This window comes from Nyctibius grandis, chromosome Z (assembly GCF_013368605.1).
Source record: "Nyctibius grandis isolate bNycGra1 chromosome Z, bNycGra1.pri, whole genome shotgun sequence".
Lineage (NCBI taxonomy): Eukaryota > Metazoa > Chordata > Aves > Nyctibiiformes > Nyctibiidae > Nyctibius > Nyctibius grandis.
In genome coordinates, this window is record NC_090695.1 from 37,703,790 (window position 1) to 37,728,291 (window position 24,502).

The following is a 24,502-nucleotide window of genomic DNA, read 5'->3' on the forward strand; positions in this document are numbered from 1 at the left end:
TTTCAGGAGTCTGCCTTTTTCTCAGACAGCCTGAGAAATGCATATATGTGCAGCATGACCCCTCTTATAATATAGCGTGGATAATGCTATATGCACTCATTTTAAAAAAAAGAAAAAAGAAATTTGTGCTGACATTTAACTGAATTGTGCCTGGAGAATCTATTCAAGCATAAAACTACATTTGAAATAGTGGGGAAGTAAGTATTCCCCTCAAAAGAAGTGTTTGTAAAGCAAAATCTCACGTTTAGAGGTTTAGGTTTCTCTCTGGATGGCAGGAGACGACTGCTGCCCCACCACCAGAGGGTTTACCTACTTCCATTGCCTGATTACTTGCATTTTGTACTTTAAGCATGGAGGTTAATGCGAGAAATGAAAAAAAACAACTTTAAAATATGTTAGGGAGTATGACTTGCAGAGATAAAAAGACAGGAAACTCAGAGTTAGGGCAAGAAGCATAACACTGTTCTTAACTCATAATTTTATTCCTGCAGTGTTGACATGATTTAAGGGCGTACAGTCAGCAAGTTACATCTTAATGTTTATTTTTATTGGATTTTACATATTTAAATCACACTGCTTAATATTTACCCAACATATTTTTATTTATTTGTTGTTGTTGTTTTTAAATTATGTATAAAAACTTCTCATGGAAGTCTGTGAAACCCACATTATGTAGTGAAGGCACAGTTTTTCCAATCAATCATAGTAAGGACCTATTTTCTCCAGAGACAAGGCTCCCTGAAGCAGTTTGGCCTGTTGAATAAACTAGTACTTGGAACAAATTTTAAAAATGTGAAATGAGTACACAGTAGGGTAAAGAGCTTCATTGTCACTTAAAAGGATGTTATCATGATCATAATCTTGATTTTTCAAATAACTGTTTTTTCTTCAGTTTCTGCAATGGTTCAGTTAAAGAAAGAGATGTAGAAACAAATGTCTTCTTAAACTACATCTTTCTTTCCCATTTTACAAGAATTTGGTTTTTGTTTACTTGTTTCAGAAATGCTGCCTTTTGGAAAGGAAGGACCCTCTTTCTGTTAAGTAATCAATTGTCTTTTTTTTTTTTTTAATGGAAGGTAGGGTACCTTTAAAATGCACAGTAAGTAATACAATTTACTGAAAATGTAGGCAAGAATAGTGTGGTTAATAACCAGCAGAGTTTCCCTGCTACATGTGATGATATTAGGAAAGCAAAGTGACATTATGATAATGCAATGATTCCATTTCATCCTTTTCAGATGGTGTAACTGTTTCAATTCCTACAGGTTTTAAGAGGGACACATGGAACCTTTAAAGCCACGTTGCTTTAAGACATCACGCTTTTGGATCAGGTCCTCAACTGAAACTGGCCCATAAACCCATAGTTCACTCAGTAAATGTCACCATAAAGCTGACATTGCAATACTTGCCTCTCTTAAAAGTGTATGTTCCCAAATTTTGAAAGCCTTCTATCCTATCTATGTGCTGTAGGTAATTTAACAAAGAAAGCCCTTGGAGGCCAGAGCTACAATAATTAAATAATTCACTAATTTTTCCGCTTTTGTTGGGTACCAAGAGTCTCATTTGATCACAAAAGGAATGGCTCATGTGGCAGTTATACCACTGTTAGTCAGGGACCTGTTAGTGTTTCAGACTCTGTGTGACATCATTTTCTTTCACAGGCTCTAGTAAATGCAGTCCACTCTTTTGGGAGCCTGAGCATGTATTGTAACTTAACCAGGACTTTGCAAAGCTTCCTGGCAAAGTCATCCAGTTTCATTTTAAATTGTGCACGCCAAAACATCCTATTGCTTATGGAATTTCTGGTTTTATTCGATAACTTACTGAAGTTTACTACACTTTAAATAAGAGATTTTTTAGAAGACCATATCTAATTGGGAGCTCTGAGTAAAGGAATTTAAGGTATTGTTCTTGAATGCACAAGGCACACCAAATTAATGAAACATCCCTGTGTAAAACGATTTTTTAAAGTTGTGTTACAGCTTTCTTGTTTTACAAACCAAAAAGCTGAAGAAACCTCTCTCCAAGTCTCCTTCTATATTCTTCATGAGTCTTCTGATAAAAATTTTACATGCCTGATGAATGTTTGTAGTGTTCTATATGGTGGTGGGTTCTGTTTTTTCGGGATTATTTTGTTTAAACTCTACTGTGCTTTCAGAACACACATTTGGCATATATTGATACAAAAATCGGAGATCTCCAAACCCCCTTGCTTTCTAACTTTCCTCACCGAAGTGGGAAGCTAGGTGCGGCTGGGTAAGGAGTCCGAAAGAAAACTCAATAACACCAGAGTGTGTTATTAAGCAGGCATTCTTTATTGCAGCGCTGGGCAGCACTGGGGATTATCCACCATGAGTGCTCCGCCGGTTTGGCAAATTTTCAGAGAATATATACCATAACGTTATACATAGTCATAGGATTTCCGAGAAGTCATTTACATAGCCATGAGATATGCAAATGTCCGTTCGCATGCGCAGTTGTTTTCCCTGGTGGTCGTCGGGGGTCTTCAGATGAAGGCCGGTAGTCTTCCTCACTGTGTTCGCTGATTGACCCCTGCTTCTGCGCAAACTCAGTCTGAGGATCACGTAGGCCACATCCTTCGGGTAGCTGTTGCAATTCCCTTATCTCATGCATTGCCCATCCTATGGCCCAGCCATCTGAAGTGAGACCATCCTGGAGTCTCCTTATCTTACAGCCATTACCACTCTTCAAATTGTAAAAGCTTCCCTTTGTTTTGTATATCTATGTTAATCAAGTGTCTAAGGTATTTTCAACATCCCTTGCTCTGGGGACCCCAACTGTTTCATTCCCCCCTTTACTTGTTACTTGTAAATTCTTTTACAAAGGTTCCAAGTTTTCATAGTTCATTACCTTAGGTAGGATCCAAATTTCCATAGCTAATTTCTTCAATTTATACCATAAAAGGCAATTTAAAGCTGTTAGTATAATGACAAACACTAACAATATCAGAGGTGGTGTCAAAAACAGAATCATTAACAGTCTCGAGTTAACTTTACAGATGTGGGTTCTGTGAGCTGGGATTTCCATGGTCCTTCGGGTGCCTTCTTGATTCTCAAGTAGTACATCCAGGCAATGTGCTTCTCAAGCTTGACCGCAAAACTTGAAAAGGACTGCTCCATTTCTCTTCGAGAGGGTTACCTGAAATATTTTTAACGTAAACCCAGTTCCCAGGTTTAAACAAATGCACTGGTGACCATAAGCCATTCATAGGTTTCCTTTAAACTGGTCAGCAAAGTATATGGGTTTTCCACTACTGGATACAAACCCTTAAGTATCTAATTTATTGCTCGCAAATCCTGCACCCATCGATAAGTTTTGCCATCAGATTTTTTAACAGGTAAAATAGGTGTGTTATACTCTGAAGAGAGAACGACATTAAGGCATAAATGAGATCAGATGCTGCCACTCAGACCGCTTTATTGAACGAGAGGGCAGAGAGAAAACAAAGCAATAGGAAAGGTAGGAAGCGAGAGGAGAAAACTAAGCAGGAGAGTGGAGAGAGCAGCAGGGTTAGTCACCACCACAGATCCAAGGGTGTGCCGTCGGTCTTCTTTCCTCGGTGGTGGGGGGTGTACAGACGAAGAAGTAGAAGTAGGCACCGCCTGGAGGAGAAGGCGGGCGGCGGCAGGGAGCAGCAGCAGCAGCAGCAGGGGGGGAAGCAGGGAGGCTGTAAGGATCCTGCGGCTAGTCCATGGAGTCGTGTTGTCCAATGGGCATGTGTCTCCATGTAGGTCTCCTCCAATGGATATGTGTCCACAGGCCTTGGTAACAGAGCTTGTCGCTGGCAGATAGAACATGCGCACTTATCCCGAAATAACTAAACGCACCTGCTGTCTGCCCCAAAGAGTCCATTTTATGGTTCTCCACACCACCCCGTGGCTCAAAGTTTGTTATGTTGTCCCAGATCGCTGTCTTCGGGATCCCGTGGTGGTGGGAGAAGAAAAGGATAGTAAAGTAGGAAAAGAGCATTTGAACTTTTTTACAATCAATCAGTTGGCTATAATCCTAAAATGCAAACAATCAACAGATTCAAACACTTTGTACAACGGATGGCTTTGGTTGGTGTATTCGATGCCACCCGGTGATGAGGTAGGTACGAGTTGTACAGTATTAACAGTGACAATACACAATAAGGACAACAACATTACACAACCACATAACATGTTAAAACAGAATGTGCTTAATTCACTGGGCACTTGGAAGTCATGAAAGGAATACTACACGAAGGCAATGCCTCTTTGTTTCATTGTTTAACAACTTAAATATGTCAATCGACAATTTGTCAGACAGAAATAAATTCAAACAAAATTAGTCTTCAGACCTTAGTTAAAAATACTGCTTATCGCTTTTTCAAACAGAAAGTTGTAGGCAAACATAATTTATCTCTCTCATGAAAGTTATATTGAAAAATGTGGCAGCCCTCATATGGAAATTTGTATTTTAACAATAAAGCAAACTTAAAATATTGTTCCACATAACAAATAAAACAGGGCACACTTACATACCGGGTGGACAGCTTTGTCCACCGTCTTGATATGTACATAATTATCTTAACAATATCTTAACAATCTTGGCAAATTTTTAACAATATCTTAACAATCTAAAGAGCAACAGTTTAAAGAGAACAGAAACTTAATATCTCAACAATTGAAAGAGAATAGAAAGTATCTCAAGCCATGTTGGAGGTTTATGGTTCTGGGGGATCAGAAGAAGGAGGTGTTTGTCCACAATTGCAAACACAAGGCCAATGACAATTACAGGATAAATCATAACCATAAAAAGCCAGAAGATTAAGTATTCCAAGAATGATTAAAATAAAAGTTGAAAGGAAGAGTGCAACCAAAAGCGTAATTGCAGCTCCTGGTGACAGCCACATTCTGTCCTTTTTAATTCTTACGATTCGTTCGGCTATTCGCAGATGAGTTCGCTGCCTGCGTTGCGACCGAGAGACTGGTGGTCACGCTGCCCTGGTCTGCTGGAGTTGGGGTCTGCATACGCAGTAGGAAAATGGATTTCCACACCCCCAACCCAATAAGGAATGTTCCAGCACCTTCTCCCAGAAGAGCTGGAAGGCGCATGCGTGGTTTTGGGGAAAAACGTGTGCAATGAGATCTAACAGATATATTCTTTAGATATGTATTTTATGTCTAGCAATGTTATTTCGATCACCAAGGATACTTGCAAGTAAGTATAGGACCCTGACAATCAGGATGCACAAACAGGTTTCACACAAGATTCTAGTTACCAAGTAATTTTCCACACAGAATTCGGATGCACCAGTTACACAATCCAGGCACACAAGCCACAGAGTTCTGATGAAGTTCTGGTCTACAAACACAACAAGCGGGGGGGGTAATCGTCTCAGGGAGGCGGCACGTAAATCTTCACAAGGCTCTGGCTAAACAGGGATTTTCGTCACACAACCCCCACCCCAATCGTCCCTGAGAGGCACACACAGAAAACCGGAACTCCACACACAAGAACTCCCACCCCGTACATCCCTGAGAGGTGAACACGTAATACAGACACGTGATACAGATCAGAACTATCCGGGGTACACAGGAGAAACGAGGCAAAGTTAAAGCAGATTAGAAGCGCAAGCCAAAGTTAAAGCAGGCGAAGGGCGCAAGCTGAAGTTTAAAGCGGGCTGGAGGGCGATACTGTCGCTTTAAGGGATCCTGCCAAGTACGCAAGTCCTCTATAATACTTTTCACTCCTCGCCTATCTTCCAATTTCAGGGGATATTGTTTTATCCTAACAGGCCGTGTTCTGTCTAAGTTTAACAACAATCCATTCTGCATTTTTAGCTTTTCCAGGCATTCCTGAGGCCCACACTCCTGGATATACCTGGTTCTTTATTTCGTGTATAATTTCTTCCTTAATTTGGGGTTCAGTGAGAGCCAAACAAAATTTCAATGTGATTCTTTTCTGGTACTTTAAACTCAATCTCTCCATTTTTAAATTTTATTTCAGCATTCAATTGTTCTAACAAGTCTCTTCCCAAAAGTGGTCTAGGAGCATCAGGCAGGTAGAGAAATTTATGAATTCCTACACTTTTTCCAATTTTGAATTCTAATGGTTTCAAAAGAAAGCTTTCTCAACCTGCCCAGTTGCTCCCACAATGTTAATATTTTGTTTGCTTATTGACAATAAGGTCTGATTCAATACTGAAAAAGGTGGCACATGTATCTACTAGAAATTCTACAGTTTTCTCTCCTTTCCCAAGCTGCATTTTTACCAAGGGTTCTGCTAGGGAAGATTCCCCTGGTTCCAGTCAGTCAGCTCCTATACCAGACACCATTACCGATTTCAGTTTCGGACAATCCTTTTCCAGTGCCCCATCTGTTTACATACACACACTGATCTTTCAGGAGGGGTTGGTTTCCCCTCGGTGGAGCACTTGCACTTCGTCTCACAGCGTTAGTGTTATTTCCCGGTAAGTTCCAAGAGGGTCTCTGGCCCCCCCCGCGGTGCGCAGAGCAGCCGCTGCAGCACCGGCAGCCGCTCCGCCCTCGCTCTCCCCCTCCGAGTCTCCCTATTACGACACGCCTGTCATGCAGTCTCCAGCAACCTCTCTAAATCTCTCACATCCATTCCTTGCACTTTCTGTAGCTTTCTCCTAATATCATCTGCCGATTGTCTCAAAAACAGAGATCCACCGTTCCCGGCAGAATTCCAGCCAGAATCAGAGCCTGCACCTGGGCTCTGGCCACTTTCACAAACACCGCATTCCCGCAGTATCCAACATGCATCCACATCCTCCCAGTCAGGCTCCTGGGTTTTCACAATTAGTTCAGATCCTTTCGCAACCTTTTCAGGATCATCCTGATAATTCCCAGCAGCATCTCCTTCTCTATCTAATCTTTCATTCTGTGCACCAACCCTTAAACACTTTTGTACAATACTACAAGCCAAGCAACATCCTTTTAACCTCCCATTTTGCCTTTTTTTTTTTTTTTTTTTTTTTTTTTTTTTTTCTTTTTTCCTATCACCAGGACCATAGGGTCCTGGGGTGCTAAATTAATTCCACATTCCTTTTGCCACTCTGGGTGATTCCACAGAGTAAAGAACATATCTGCATAACCCACTTCATCCCATTTTCTTTCCCTTCTTAAAAATAACATAAGTTGTAACAAAGTATTGTAATCTAAAGTTCTGTTAACAGGCCATTTTTCTCCATCATATAACTTGTATAAAGGCCACCACTGATTACAATATTTTATCAGAGTCTTACGACTCGCACTTCCTCCAGGTGGTCCCCCAATATCTTTCCAGTGACTCAGAATGCAGCCCAAAGGGCTCTTTTTCAAAACTCTACCCTGTTGGTTTCCCATTCAAAAATTTATAACACACAAAGACAGGGACTGGGGCCCGAACACTTACACACACAGAGACAACGATTAACAATTACTATAGCACACATTTCATTCACTTCGTACGTATTTGTACGTCTCACTCACACAATCATACAAGTTCAGATACAAAGTCAAGTTACAATAAACACATTTTCCTCTGAACATTCACTCGCCCCCCCCCCCCCCAAAACCTCGGGGAGACCAACAAAGGTACAGAGATCACAAAGTGAACAACAGCAGCTGCTACTCCTCAGATGACAAATGTCGACACAGGTTATTCAAAGATTTTCAAATACGCGTATACCAAACACATACGTATTACTACGCATATGTAACCAAATGCCACCCGGCGGGGTTCTCACGAACCGCGACTTATGAGTAGCCCCAAATACAAATGCACAAACAAACGATCGCACTAACCAGAAGATTAATACGAATCGTACATGCAAATGTCAAAATCAAATACAAATGCACAAACAAACGACTGCACTAACCGTATGATTAATACAAATCGTACATGCAAATGTATGCCACCCGGCGGGGTTCTCACGAACCGCGACTTATGAGTAGCTCCAAATGACCGGTCCCAAAAACAGAAACAAAAACAAAACAAAACAAACACAGAAAGAATGCCTTTTCTTACCAGTGGTCCTTGTCTGTCCCCACATGGATCCGCCGAATCGGAGAGTCCCTCCAGAGAAGTCTCCGGGGCCGGCCAAGGGAGTCTCCGACCCAGGGGTCCTGCAGCCGGACAGAGAGTCTCCTGCCTGGCTCGCCAAAACTGATACAAAAATCGGAGATCTCCAAACCCCCTTGCTTTCTAACTTTCCTCACCGAAGTGGGAAGCTAGGTGCGGCTGGGTAAGGAGTCCGAAAGAAAACTCAATAACACCAGAGTGTGTTATTAAGCAGGCATTCTTTATTGCAGCGCTGGGCAGCACTGGGGATTATCCACCATGAGTGCTCCGCCGGTTTGGCAAATTTTCAGAGAATATATACCATAACGTTATACATAGTCATAGGATTTCCGAGAAGTCATTTACATAGCCATGAGATATGCAAATGTCCGTTCGCATGCGCAGTTGTTTTCCCTGGTGGTCGTCGGGGGTCTTCAGATGAAGGCCGGTAGTCTTCCTCACTGTGTTCGCTGATTGACCCCTGCTTCTGCGCAAACTCAGTCTGAGGATCACGTAGGCCACATCCTTCGGGTAGCTGTTGCAATTCCCTTATCTCATGCATTGCCCATCCTATGGCCCAGCCATCTGAAGTGAGACCATCCTGGAGTCTCCTTATCTTACAGCCATTACCACTCTTCAAATTGTAAAAGCTTCCCTTTGTTTTGTATATCTATGTTAATCAAGTGTCTAAGGTATTTTCAACATCCCTTGCTCTGGGGACCCCAACTGTTTCAATATATGTGAAAGGATGAAATTCCATTAGCATTTTTTTAATGTTGATTCACATAAAGTATGATTGGTATGCAGGAAATATTAGTTCCATTTGCCTAGTGAACTCACTCGAACTGCATGTTCAGTCTCACAGAAAGTGATGATCTACTACCTGAGTTAAGAGCAGTTCTTAGAGGCTGATTGAGCTCAGGAATCTAGTAAGTATAAAAAGTTCTGTTGAAGTAATTATTAGATTTTTTAATTTAATTTCAGTCTGAAGTATAATTGTATATATAAATTCAGCCAAAACCAATAGAGACAGTAAACCTAACTCACCCACACTCAAATTGTTTATAACTGATAAGCTTGATTCCTTGCCCAGTTAGTGTAATTTGGATCTTGCATTTACAAAAGATCTACGTGTTAGCCATCAACTGAAACTGAGCCTAAAATATTTTTTTTTAGGCTATTCAGATATCAACTGATATTTTATAAGCAATACTGCCAGAAAGCCAACTGTTTTCCCTGACCATTACTGTTATAAAACTACCCTTCAGAACTGTATTGAATATATACTGCTTCAGATATTGCATGCAGTTTGTGGGAGGAGTAATTCCCTCCTGAAGTTACTTTAAGTTTTACTGGGGATGAATGAACATTGAAGTGCTTGATTTGGATAAGCAAACAAAAGTTTGAAAACTATCCCAAACCTACAGGGAGCCAAATGTACTTCTTCCTGGTGAATCTTTCTCTAAGCTAGTTATGGGGGAGGAGGATGGAGCCCTTATCAGGATTTTGGCTGGGAGGTAGGAGGGTACACATCTGCAGTAGACAATCCAGAAAACGTACACTGCATTGGCAAGTGCTAAAAGAGTGGAACCCTTTGTCCTCCTAATACATTGATGATTTTAATAATAAGCATTCATTTTGATAAAATGAAGGTGACAGTAGTCATAGTTCACTTATAAGCATGGGGTATAAGTCAGTCTTTTTTTTGCTCTGTCATTAGAGGATCTTTTTAAGAGGCTACTCAGTTTAATATAGTTATTTAGGTGAACTGAGATTTAGATTAGCCTGTAGCCTAATGCAAGTGCGGATGTCATGCAAGTGTTTGTCTGTATTTTGGATAACAGATTGCAATCAGTCTGTTTTTCAAATAGGTGCAGATAGGTTGCATAGACCATGTCTGTATCCAGTTTATGAACCTAATTCTGTTGTCTCCTAAGAGCTAACATCAATCCGCTGTTTGTTAGGGGATGCTAAAAGCTGTCAATTCATGAGATCAGTGTTTCCCTTCTCACTTCAGGATTATGGACAACACCAGATTATATTCTCACAACCAAGTAGACCGAAATCACTTTTTGCTCACCTAAATTTTTTTTGAGAGATCTGCAATAATATTCTCCACTAAGAGGCCTTGTGTGCCCCTGGCACTTCATTTTAAGTCCAATTAATATAATTTTCTTACTTGAAATCCAAGTGAGATGTTCACTACATTTTTTTTCATTGCTGCAAAACTACCATTTTTTCATCACCAACATCTGCCAGAGGTGTGCAAGTTCCAAGTCTTTGTGACTTGCTTCTTTTCACCACATTTCATAAAGACGAGTTGGTTGTATGTCCTTGCCATAAATTCCTGTCGAGAGAGGTGTCTGCTTTACACCTCAATCAATATATTTCCTTTTTGTTTTCCGTCCTTCATGCTTGTGGCTTCTCTTGACCTTCCACTTTCTACAAACTGGATGTGTGCTTCTCTTTATGAAAATCAGATTTCTTGTATGAAAAAAATGCCCTTTCAATGGTTTTTAGAGAGAACTTCAAGGGGACTTCTCCCTGTAGATATGCTGGGAAAGCAAATAGGTTACATAACCTATTTGAACTTGCTGTAGTTTAGCAAACACCAGAATCTGAAAGGGCTTCGTGGACAGTCTTTTGAGTCTTGCCTTGCTGGAGTTCTGGTAGTTGCAACCCATAAGGTCACTTGAAGGCATTCTCTGCAGCGACTCTTTTTATTCCACTGTCCAGACGCCAGTGTTCACCCAGACTGTTCCACTCTTGGTTAACAGTGTGCCTCTTCAGCAAAGAGCACTTGAACATCATCAGTACTTGTTGCATATTGGATTTTAAGGGCCTGTTCTGACCTACTCCACATACTTAATACAAATATGTTTGAGAGAAGTAGTAAGCAAACTGGAGTATTCTCAAGTCATCTGTCTGCAAAGTAACAGTGAGTTCCATGTTTATTCTCATTTTTATATAAGCTATCAGGAGAATCCTAAAATGTTGATTTCCATTTTTTTAATAGTTCATTTGTTTGTTAGCTACACAGATTTATATTTCTGAATATTATTACTCAAATATATTGCATATTTGGCAGAAATGCATACCAGAAATTAATCTTCTGAATACCTAAAGATTTTTTAATGCAAGAAAGCTGAATCATAAAGACACTTTCATTGTTCTTAGACCTTTCTCCTTTATGTCATTAAATGTTACTATTAGAAGTAATTACTTTTTCTCTCTTTCCCTGTTGTAGCCGTATTGCTGATCCAGTAGATCTTTATTAATTAAAAAATGATTGAAGTATATACTGAATCAATGTAGTTTCTTTTTTGCGAAAATGTTTATGATGATTAGCTCTAGGATTCTGCATTAAAATTAGACTTTGGTAAAAGATAGATTAATACACCACTGGCAAAGGTCTGCTGTCCTTGTCTGTTTAGTAGCAGAATGCCTATATTGTAGTTGCACCAGACCGGAGGAAACAGACAAAAAGGAAGGTAGCTAAGCATTTTGCTGTGCGTGAGCAGTTAGAGGGCAAGCAGACACCATGCACCTTGACCACCTATTATGAAGCTTTTTGCTGCAGTGTCAAGTGAAAGTGAGTTAATTGGGTGAAGCTGTAGAGCATGTTAGGGGCATGGTAAAGGGTTGCTGTCTGACAGCTGAATGTCAGCAGAAGCTAGTGAAGTGTGGCTGAGAGACAGAGACCTGTCACAAAGTTCATGTGGACTATAGCACAGCTAGGGAGATGAAATGTGGTTCTGTCTCACTTTCTCCCTCATTGCATTCAAGCACCTTAAGATTTCACACTGTATGTGTCAACCCTTGTTCTCTAAGCTGTTTTCTTCTAACACTTCTGCATTCAAATGATTGGACAGAAGATGCTAATGTTTGGCAAAATGAATGCAAATACACTTTTTTCCTTTTTCTGCTAGAGCGGCAGTATACATGCAACTCAGACGAAACTTTGAAGGCTTACGTCAGACAGTCACACTGTCTGGGAATTCAGCTGATGACTGAATACATTTCTCAAGAGAATATGAAGTTTGACACTTTAACTAGTTGGATAGGGACTGTTTTCTCACTAGCACTGGCAGAAGAAAAGGCTAAGTGGGGAGGACTACTTCATGAGCCGCTTGTGCCTCAGCATGGTGTCACGACTGTTTTAGTCTCTGGTTATAGGCACCTCCTGTTTGTGCCAGAAAGAAACAAAGAGCTGCGAGGGAACCATGAGAGAGAGAAATACTGATCTGACGTGATGAAAAGCTGTGGGAAAACTCACATAGCAGGGAAGGCTTTCTCGGAAGCAAGAGGAGCATCAGTTAAAGATAGCGACAATCTTATACACTGACGCAAAACACGGAGAGGTGTCACAATAGTTTAGTAAGAATACAGTGTACCTTTCCATGTTGTTTGCAACATGCAGCACAAGATAAACCAATAGCCATTTGTGTTAGCTACTCAGATTAGAAATAAATAAATAAAAGTTGCTTCCATTCTTGAGAAAGTGGACAGTGGTAAGCAGCATGGGCAAAAACTACTGAAGAATTTGGAAACTTGGATTGAAATCAGTACAGACTGAGCATTTCAACATGAAAATAGTTCACTACCTAGTTTGCCTAATGTTTTGATATTATTATTGTGGTGCAAAGAATTTGACCTGAAAATGGGAGACTTCTGTGTGTATTCCAATGAAGCATCTGGAAGAGAAACTTACTATATAGGCTATATGGTGGATTTTGGCCAAAACATTTAGAAATCATCAACATTAGCAGTGCAAAACCAAATTGTATGTCTTTAAGCCAACAAAACACTGAAGATAAGGTGTTCATCAGATGTGATAACCCATCCGATCCCATGTGTTCTTCAAACATACCAGGTTTAAGTATGTTTGAATAAAACAAGATTTTCTTTAGAAAAACAAATACAATATTATGAAATCTTTCTCTTAATTGCTTTTAATTGAGACTCTGCAGTGTGATTTCACTGAATGCATTAAATGCTAAAGCATTAGAAAAGCAGGGAAAAAATTATTTCCAGATATTTCAGACTCAGATGTTTGTTTAAAAACTCCTGGAAGTGGAAGAGGGAATTCTCTGATAATGAAAAAAGCCATTAGTATTGGTGGCTAGCAGCATCCAAAGTGTGTTGTGTGTCTACCTCTCTGACTTAATATGTAGTGAGTTGGCAGCCCACTGAATTATTCTGTGATAGTAAATTGTTCGCAGAATCCAGGCAGGAATGCTGACAATTTAAATTTATACCGAATGTTACAGTTTTCCTACTTTGTGTCAGAGCACCAATTTAGTCCTACTACCTCAGTATACAGAATTGCAAAACCAGTGACATGGGAAGCAAACTTTCCAGTTTTGGCCAGCATACGTTCCTGCTTTGAAGAGGTTTGTTAACTAGCACTGTATTGCACTGACACCCACTAGTAGTACTTTCCATTTTAAGCAACAATTTCTAGCATATTCACCAGTTTTATTTATTTCACTAAGAGTGAGAAATGGCTCTTGGAGCCACTTTTAACAACAAAAGAATGAACAGCATACTGGAAGTCCATTGGCATTGTCTGGCAAAAGGTAACTCAGTTTTGGAAATAGGAGTCTGAGAAGGAGATTGTGAGTGATTTGAAAATGTGCATTTCTCTGTAGGGAAATAGGTTTTCCACATAAGTGCTGCAAAATGGTTCTCAAAGACAGTGGTTGTTTCTTTAACACTTACTGGAATTGCTATTGCTACAGTGAAATGATGCAAGCTACAATAATAGAATAGGTGGGAGAAGCTGGAAAGAACATTATTGGCCATTTGATTTGCTGTCTACTGGTATTACTGTGTATATGTGTGTTCTAGAGTTAGGGTGAGAGGAATAGTATCAGAAATCAGTTGTGGAGAAATACACTGACTGTTTCCCACTTTCCCCCCATTGCTCTCTGCGTCTGTGCTTACCTTATGTTTCTTCCTACTCTTGAGGGACTGTGCTACAGCCTTTCCAGCGGTTTTAGGGGTTTCTAGAATTCAGAAGAAACTACAGCTTGCTCTTCTCTCTGCATTCTGTTTGCTGTCAGGCATCTTCACACACCTAAGTATCGTGTAAGCTGTTGATTTCCGGATAACACTTTGGCCTTGTAATTCAACAATTGTCTTTAGTTTACCTTCAGGTATAACACTGAACTGATCTGCATCATCACAGAGGGAACCCCCGTAACTGAGTCTTTGTAATGTTGTAACTACAGTATTATTCTTTCTGCCCTTTTATTTTGTCCCTTACTCAGTCATTTTCTGTTCTGATTATAAGCAGTTTCATTACTTTCTTACCTCAGTCGAAGCCATATATGGAAGATTGTTATTCACAACCCAGAAGCCTTAACTCACAAAAACCATACCACTTTTTATTATTCTGATTGTTTTATAATATAGAATGTTACATGTCATAAGAAAGTGGAAGGGAAGTTTGGGCTACTGTGTTTTGAAACTGAATATTTGAAAGCAGTTTAAAGTGACTAAAATTAGTGGTAGGAAATCCAAAAATTGGAAGGAGTTATTGTAACATGCAAATAGTAGAGGGCAATTGAAAAGTTGTAGTGTGGTATTATAGAGAAAATTGTGGTCTAGTATAATTATCCTTGTGTATGTGGACTTTGAAGGCTGAAACCATTCTGACTGATTTGTGGCTTCAGCATGGTTATAGATTTTACTCCTACAATTGAAGATAAACAATATACTTCCAACAGTGAATTTCTTTATGTCGTTATCTGTTTGCACCACTGTCACACGACGTGCATAGTCTTTTAATTCCACGTGTCTAACTGTGCATATTATTCCACAAGTATTGATATATAAAAGCAGAATGGGGTGTCTCTGATCACAACATGATGCTTTTGAGTAGGCTGACATTGCAATAAAAACATATATAAGGATATAATACATGATGGTATTATATTTCCCCACAATATCATATATAATGAAGCAACCCACTATAAATCAGTTTTAACTTTGGTAAAACAGCTCATGTGTCATGACACAACCTGTAAACTATATCCTAGATGTGATCATAAGTTAGTAACAGAAGAAAAACTGCAGAGAATAATTGTTTTAGAAATCTTTTTCCGTGTCTAATTCTAAAGAATTGCTTGAGTTAACTATAGTTTAGAAAGCAATTATTCCATAATATAGACTAATCTTTCATATTTTGGTCTTTGGGAAAACATGTTTTATGAAGTTAGGCTATCAAACTTTGAAAAATGACCATAGGACATGAGCAATTACTATATTACGTAAATGTTTTGAAAGCATATTTTTGCTAGATGTATTGTGTCCTAAATACCTATTTACCTGATGAAGTGTAACAGTTTAGAAGGAATCATTTACAGCTATTGGGGAAATAAAAGTGCTATGCTAAAGATTTACCTGAACAGTCACCTTATTTAAGACACGTAATTCCTCTTTTAAAAATTACCTAAATGCGTATTTATATGATGGATTATCATCACAGCTCTGGCATAGTCATTTGAGTTTGTCAATTTAATACATGTTTTAGAAAGGTGTCTAAATACAATGATGTTGAAAGAGGTCTGTTGGGGAAATTATAACTGCCTTTAAAATTCCTGCATACAGGTATGTGTTCAAACAATGAGTGTTATAACAGTTCTGAGTATTTTTTCTTCTAACCTATGGAATCCTATTTTCTTATTCATCATGAGTATATATAATGATATTGGATCAAAACAGTTCTTGTGAGTAACATCCAAGAGGTTTTTTAGATCAATCACATTGCTATTAGATCCAGTTTCCCTTCTGTTCAATGAAAAGTATTCTGTTCTTTGTACGAAGTACAGCACAGGATCTGGATAACTAAAACAGAGCTTTTTTCGCCCAACAGTGAAGCTTTTACTGTAACATAGTCTATTGACTTGCTGCCAATCATTGTTTCATACATTTTTTTTGCAACTCTCAAAGGAAATCTGATTTCTTATCTCCTTACTGGGATTTTGATGCCATATTCTTCAAAAAAAACCCTCACTACATCTGGAAAAAGAGTAATATGAGAATGTAGTTGTAGCATGTGATTTTTACTCATTGTGATATGCTGATTAATTGAGATGTAGAAAGCAGTACAAACCAATATTTTTAAATTTGTCTTCAATATTTGTTATCCAGAGTGAAACCTGTTTATAGCTTATATCTTACTGATTTTGTTTTTTTACACACAGAATTATTTTTAGAACATCACAAGTTATTTGCATATTTCAATATTGTCATAATATTTTTTTATGAATGACTCAGAATTTTGGCTATGTGGTCAGCTGACTGAAGTGTACAAATACCAGACTTAAACGGTGTGATAGGTGACTGCCTTCATTGAGATATCGTTTCAGATGTGCTGATACAAATGCAATAAATCTCATATGTGCTTTGGGTTTTTAGTGGTTCCCATTCTGCATAGTGTTGAGCCCAGAAGGACTGAAAAGCTGGAGTGTTACAGATAATATTTTGGCAGTTCTGGTGGTTATCTTATCCTCATTAGCACTGTAGTTTAGAAAAACTCAAGGCACTACCTCATTTTAACTATTTACTTGAAGAAGTCATCTAAATTTGCTACTGCATGGGTTCTTACTGAAGGTCTAAGATAACCTAGCTGTTTACAGTAGCTGCAATATGGCTTGTGGTGAATCAGGAAATCAAAAGAGTCCATATCAAAGGGAACTGTTGAAGTAGGTGTTAGAGGCAACCATTGATTTTTCTCCAGCAATAGTAACAGAGGAAAGGGGAATCTTTAATGAATGTGTCTTTATACATATGATTGAGTCTGGATTTGTTGAAATATGAATATACACACACCCTTCTGTCTCTCTCTGGATATCTATGAGTATGTACATTGGAATCTGTGCCTCTGTATATATGCATTTCTGCCTCTGTGTGTGGGTATTTATATATGCGTGTATACTCTTCCTGAAATGCCGAGGAGAGAGTGTTTAAAACCTCAAATATACCGTAACAGTCTTTCAGTATCTTAACTTTTCTCTTTTCTGTAATTATACTTTGCATGTGAAACTTTCACCTATTTTATGACCTGATGAAATAATTGACTGTTATTTCCACAGCTGTATAGTGCATTGGGTATAATACCTTGGTAAGGGGCAGAAGAGCAGTATGGCATTGTGTTTTCTTAAGTTTGTTTATTATTATGGATATTTAAGGGAATACAAGGTGTCTTTATTTAGCATTTAAAAAATTATTAATGCTTATATACTGGTAGTATCCATAATCTCTCAAACTAGGATGCACAATGTTTTGGTGCTGGAAATTATTTAATGTTGGATTTTAACTGGTCTAACCATTATAACTGTTAGACTGAATGTTGAGACTTGTTGAAATTTGAATCATGTTCCCCATCAAAGTAAGTTAGCATTTAATACATTCACTGTATATTCTCTGTCCGTCTTCTAGCAGGCTAGTATTTGAAGAGTATTAAGTGTTTGATTTCAATTGATGGTAAAATATATTTAAAAGTAAGTGAATAGCTTCCATGATTAGCATGGCATATTTTTCCTAATAACAGTGCCAGGGAGACTGTAGAATAAGTTCATTTACTTGATTAAAAAAAACACACCGTAGAAATGGTAAAGAAGAGGGGTAAAAGGTTTTACTTCTGTAAGTAGTTGTAGTACTTCAAATAAAGAAGGGTATTTTTTCCTAACACTCACTAGTGCAGAATACTCTAGCTAATGTCCTTTGTTCCCGCTTATTAAAGATTAATATATATATATTCAGGTACCATGTATTTTAAATAAGTGTTTGAAACAAGAAGCAAACACTTGCAAATAGTATCATACTGTTATATAAATATACATACCTTTGTGAAAGGCTAAATGAAATTATTTTTCTTGCTTGTTCAACAGTACATGTAGATTCTTTTTTGTTTTGTTTTTTAATTATTACTTTATTTTACTCCAGGAATCAAGAGGGATTTCAAACATCACCATGGCTTCAAGGTAGGAATTCAGCCTGACCAGAGTTGTATCCCAGATTTTTTGGCATTGCAAATGCCAAAATGAACCTGACACATCCTACAGTTTTATGCACAACAGAGCCAGTTCTCAGTCTTCAGTCTATTCCTTCAGCCTGACTGTCACACCCAGTCCCAAAAGAACAATGGAAAATGGATTTTCAGATTCTTTGTATCAGTAATCTTTTAGGAGGAAAAAATTGCATTAATGTAAAATGATACAATTAAAGTGCAATTTTGTTGCTACCTTTGAATTGTAGTTTAGCGTATGCATTTTTTGATGTTAATTTTACATTTTTATGAAAATGTACATTCATATGTTCACATTTCTGTGCTTCTCATTCTTTGCATACCGAAACAGTTATTTTTTAAACTTTTATTTTTTGCAGTTGTTCATTTTTTATGTAGTATATTTTTAAATGTTAAAGAATGACACATTTTGGGTAATTTTCCTCAGTCTTAAAAAAAAAATCAATAAGCCATTTTAGTCTCTATCTATCAAAGTTGTTTCATACTTGTCTATTTTAAAGCAGGATTGCAGTACTTTAATAGGATTGAGAGAGCTATTTGAAATGTATGCCAATGATTCCTGTCATTTCATGGCAGCCCTGCCATGGTTCACTGAGCCCCCTCTTTTCTCTTGTCAGCTCAACTGAAGACAAGCATTTAGTTGCAAACTTTAAGCAGGTTGTGCAAAACAGAAATGATGTGACTGCTTCTCTTCCTGCACAATAATGTCACTGCTGGTCAATGTGAGAAGGTCAGGTTGCTCCTTGTAAAGCTACATGATACCACTTGCCTATTTGAACAAGTTAAGTTAACTGCTGAATCTGGTCCCTGCAGGCGCTGAAAACTCACCCTTTTATCAAGTCTGCATTTCATAAGAAAGAAGAACAATTGTGCAGGGAAGATTTCTGATGATATGTTTATGCACTTTATAAGGACAGTTCCCAAACCAGTGTTGCGGGTAATATATTTAGTTTAAGCTGAAAGACTTTACAGTAATGGCTGTTTTGACCTTCAAATAGACTCCTTTTTTGTTGCTGGTAGGACCCAAGAGTGACGCCCATCTTTGATGCTGACAGAATTTAAAGCAAGGCCATTGCCCTGCATTTTCTGCCTTGTAGCACACAAAAGTAAAATTGTATGTCAGGCCGAGATGTCGGGGAGCTGACAAGATGCCCCAGTGACATTTCAGCTGGAAAGAGCAAGTGTCTTGCAACCAAGTGGTCAAATATCAAATAATAGGTCAAGCAGGAAGGAGCTGAGTTCTAACCACAAAGAGGTTTCTGGTAACTTACTTGACAAGCTTTTGGGCTCTTTGTGGCTTGACAAAGTGGTGTTCTGTTGGGTATCGCTAGACAGACTGTTCTTTATCGCCTTCAGAAGATCAGACATTGACATTGATTAAACTCTTTAACCCTTAAAGGTTAAATCCTAGCAGTTTCATCATTGTGAATGAAGAACAAAAGAAAATTTGTAATATACCATTTGTTTTCATATTAATCACTGAACTCCCCAGTGCTATTAACTTTTGATGTGCTGTGTAGTTTTTGACAAAAAGATTGAATGCAAAATCTATATAATAGATTGTTTCTCATTATGGGCCAGTGATACATTAGAAAAATAATATTATGCATTATGGAATTTGTAATTTCTTCTAATATGTCGAATGTAGGATTTGATTTTAAAGCCTCCTGACTACTACTGAAGTTCCATTTTGGATGGAAAACAATATTTGCATAGACAATACACAACTTACAATGACCAAAGTCTTCCAAATACCCTTGTTTTCAGGTTCAAAAAAGCTAAAATAAATCTGAAATTTACATGAGAAGAACTTTAATCAAAGGTCGCTGCAAGTTTTTAGGTATTCCCCTATTGCAGAAGTCTGTTACTCACAGCCATGATGTGCATGTGTGTATGTATACTAACACAGAACCATGCAAAACCAAATAAATCCTGCAGAACTCTCACTTGTAAGAGCTGGCTGATAGAGGAAGAACACTCCTTTTCTTTATGATGATGTATTTAGTCTTGAATACTGAAGAAAGAAGTTTCATTTCCCTCCAAAATTCTTGGCTCTCCTCTTTCCTGACAGTGACTGTTCCTGGTAAAGGCACTGCAAGTACTGTATTCTGCTCTCCCAAATGCGACATCAAAGATCTGTTATATTTGTATGAAGAATGAAAGAATATATTTTACCAAGCATTTTTCTCTCGGTATGTAGAAGCATGTATGCACTTTACTTTTTAAAATACGTTCTCATGGTGCTCTATAGTTTGAGAAAGTGCCTATTCTTTGCTATGTGACCTTGAACTACTGAAGAAAATTTGCAGCATATTTGTCCCTTTCCCATCATTCCCAGTACATGTGGTATTGTACATGTAGAGACAAAAGAAGAATTTCTTTCTGAAATCAGTATCTTACTGAGACTAGGACTGATCTCCTCCAGTTACTACTCCAAGCATAGTAGGTTCATGTGATTTCACAGGGGCAATAGCGATGGCAAACTGAGTGTAGTTAATAGGAATAATCTAGTGAGCTATCATTTCTCACAAGAACTAGCTTGTATGTTTACATTGAAAGGAGGATGTCTACCTCATTTACTCTGTTTAAATATTACAGAATCGCAGAATCAATCAGGTTGGAAGAGACCTCTGGGATCATCGAGTCCAACCATTGCCCTGACACCACCATGTCAACTAGACCATAGCACTAAGTGCCATGTCCAGTCTTTTCTTAAACACATCCAGAGATGGTGACTCCACCACCTCCCTGGGCAGCCCGTTCCAATGTCTAATGACCCTTTCTGAGAAGAAATGCTTCCTAATGTCCAACCTGAACCTCCCCTGGCAAAGCTTGGGGCTATGTCCTCTTGTCCTATCGCTAGTTGCCTGGGAGAAGAGGCCGACCCCCACTGCACTACAACCTCCCTTCAGGTAGTTGTAGACTGCAATAAGGTCACCTCTGAGCCTCCTCTTCTCCAGGCTAAACAACCCCAGCTCCCTCAGCCGTTCTTCATAGGTCATACACTCCAGACCCTTCACCAGCTTGGTCACCCTCCTCTGGACTCTCTCCAACACCTCAACATCTTTCTTGAAGTGCGGGGCCCAAAACTGAACACAGTACTCAAGGTGCGGCCTCACCAGTGCCAAGTACAGAGGGACGATCACTTCCCTAGACCGGCTGGATACACTATTCCTAACAGAGGCCAGGATGCCATTGGCCTTCTTGGTCACCTGGGCACACTGCTGGCTCATGTTTAGCCAGCTGTCGATCAGCACCCCCAGGTCTCTTTCTGCCGGGCCGCTCTCTAACCACTCTTCCTCCAGCCTGTAGAGCTGCATGGGGTTGTGGTGGCCGAAGTGTAAGACCTGGCACTTGTTCCTGTTGAACCTCATGCCGTTGGTCTCGGCCCATCTATCTAACCTGCCCAGATCCCTCTGTAGGGCCTTCCTACCCTCCAGCAGATCGACACTCCCACCCAGCTTGGTGTCATCTGCAAATTTGCTGAGAGTGCACTCAGTCCCTACGTCTAGATCATCTATAAAGATATTGAACAGCACCGGCCCCAGAACTGAGCCCTGGGGAACACCGCTAGTGACCGGCCGCCAGTTGGACTTTGCCCCATTCACCACCACTCTCTGGGCTCGGCCATCCAGCCAGTTTTTAACCCATTTAAGAGTCCACCCATCCAAGCCCGGGGCAGCCAGTTTGTCCAGGAGGATGCTGTGGGAGACAGTGTTGAATGCCTTACTGAAGTCTAGACAGACTACATCCACAGCCCTGCCCTCATCTACTAAGCGGGTCACTTGGCCATAGAAGGAGACCAGGTTGGTCAAGCAGGACCTGCCTTTCATGAATCCATGTTGGCTGGCCCCGATGCCCCGATTGTCCTGCATGTGCCATTAATGGCACTCAGGATGATCTGTTCCATCACCTTGCCTGGCACCGAGGTCAGGCTGACAGGCCTATAGTTCCCTGGATCATCCTTCTGGTCCTTCTTGTAGATGGGCGTTACATTTGCTAATTTCCAGTCATCTGGAACTTCTCCAGTTAACCAGGACTGCCGGTAGATAATAGAGAGTGGTTTGGCAAGTTCCTTTGCCAGTTCCTTCATTACTCTGGGGTGAATGCCATCCGGGCCCATAGCCTTGTGGGTGTCCAACTGGCACAGCAGGTCATTAACTATCTCCTCCTGGATTACGGGGGGTTCACACAGCCCCCCGTCCCTAACTTCAGGCTCTGGGGGCCGAGTCTCCTGAGGACAACCGGTCTTGACATTAAAGACCGAGGCAAAGAAGGCATTGAACACCTCTGCCTTCTCCTCATCCCCTGACACTACACTACCCTCCTCATTCAGCAAGTGGTGGAGGCTCTCCTTGACCCTCCTTTTTCTGTTGATGTATTTGTAGAAACTCCTTTTGTTATCTTTGACTGTAGCAGCCAAATCGAGCTCTAATTGAGCTTTGGCCCTTCTAATCTTCTGCCTACACAACCTGGCAACATCCCTATAGACCTCCCAATTACCCAACCCTTCTTCCAGAGCAAACAGGCTCTCTTTTTTTTCCTTAAGTTCTAGCCTGTTTTCTGTTTAACCAGGTCGGTCTTTTTCTCCGACGGCTTGTCTTCCTACAGACTGGGACAGCCTGCTCCTGAATATTTAGCAATTCCTTTTTAAAGCACGTCCAGCCTTCCTGGACTCCTTTGCCCTTCAGGACCGACTCCCAAGGGACTCTGTCCACCAACCTCTTAAACAGGCTACAGTCTGCCTGCCGGAAATCTAAGGCAGAAGTTCTGCTCTTGCCCCTCCTTACTTCCCCCACTATCGAAAACTCTAACATTTCATGGTCACTATTCCCAAAACGGCCACCGACCCTCACATCTCCCACTAGTCCCTCCCTGTTCACAAACAACAGGTCAAGCAGGGTCCCTCCTCTAGTGGGCTCATTTACCACTTGCATGAGGAAGTTGTCCTCCACACATTCTAGGAACCTCCTAGATAGCTTCCTCTCTGCCATGTTGTATTTCCAGCAGACATCCGACTGTTGAACTCGCCCACGAGTACAAGGGCCAGCGACCAGGCGGCTTCTGACAGCCACTTGTAAAACGCCTCATCCGCCTGCTCATCCTGGTTGGGTGGTCTATAACAGACTCCCACCGTAATGTCCGCCCTGCCAACCTTCCCCCTGATCTTCACCCATAGACATTCAACCTTGTCATCCTCATCTTCCTCAATTTCGACACAGTCCAAGCACTCCCTAACATACAGCGCTACCCCACCGCCTCTCCTGCCTCGCCTGTCTCTCTTAAAGAGCTTATAGCCATCCATAGCAGCACTCCAGTCATGAGAGTCACCCCACCACGTTTCTGTGATGGCAACCACATCATAACCTTCCTGCTGTACAGTGGCTTCTAGCTCTTCCTGTTTGTTGCCCATACTGCGTGCATTGGTGTAAATGCACTTTAACTGGGCTAGCGGCCTTGCCCCCGACGCAGGCCTGTTGCCCCTAGGTTCATTTGCGGTTGCCCTGGTCTTATCCCCCTCCCCCATCGAACCTAGTTTAAAGACCTCTTGATCAGCCCTGCCAACTTCTGGGCCATAACCCTTTTCCCCTTCTGACTCAGCTGTTCCCCATCCGGCATAAGCAGGCCCAGTGCCATGAAAGCCGCCCCGTGATCAATGCACCCAAAATCCCACCTACGGCACCAGTCCCTTAGCCACATATTAATCTGTTGTATTTTCATAGTCCTTTCCCTATTTTCACCTAACACCGAAGGAATTGAGGAGAATATAACCTGCGCACCTACCCCCTTTACCAAACGCCCCAGGGCCCTGAAGTCCCTTTTGATTGCCCTGGGGCTTCTCCCTTCAATCTCATCCCTACCCACCTGGAATACTAATAGTGGGTAGTAGCCAGAGGGCCTCACCAGTTCAGGAAGCCTCCTGGCAACATCCCTCGCCGAAGCCCCAGGGAGGCAGCAGACTTCCCTGTGAGTTGGGTCTGGCCTACATATGGGGCCCTCCGTTCCCCTTAGCAGGGAGTCACCTGTAACGATTACTTTTCTTTTCTCCTTTTTGGAGCTGGTTGCAACCCTCCTAGTTGGTTGCTTCTGTTTACGTAGCCCCTTAGAAGGTCCCTCACCTAGATTCCTGTCTTCCTGATGCTCAGGAAGACGCTCAGGTTCCAGCACCTCATACCTATTCTTCAGGGGGACACGGGAAGGGCAGGAAGGTCGGGATGGGATTGGCCTAGCACCCCGAGCAGGGACCTGCCTCCATTCCCCCCATCCCCTAGGTCTCCTCCTGCTCCGTGTGGAGGAGGAAGAGGATCCTCCTCTTCCTGGGGAGCATTAGGCCCATCCGTTTTCCCCAGGGCAGGCAGGGAACAGCACTACCCACCAATCTCTTCCTGGGATGCTCTTGTGCTCGTTAACCTT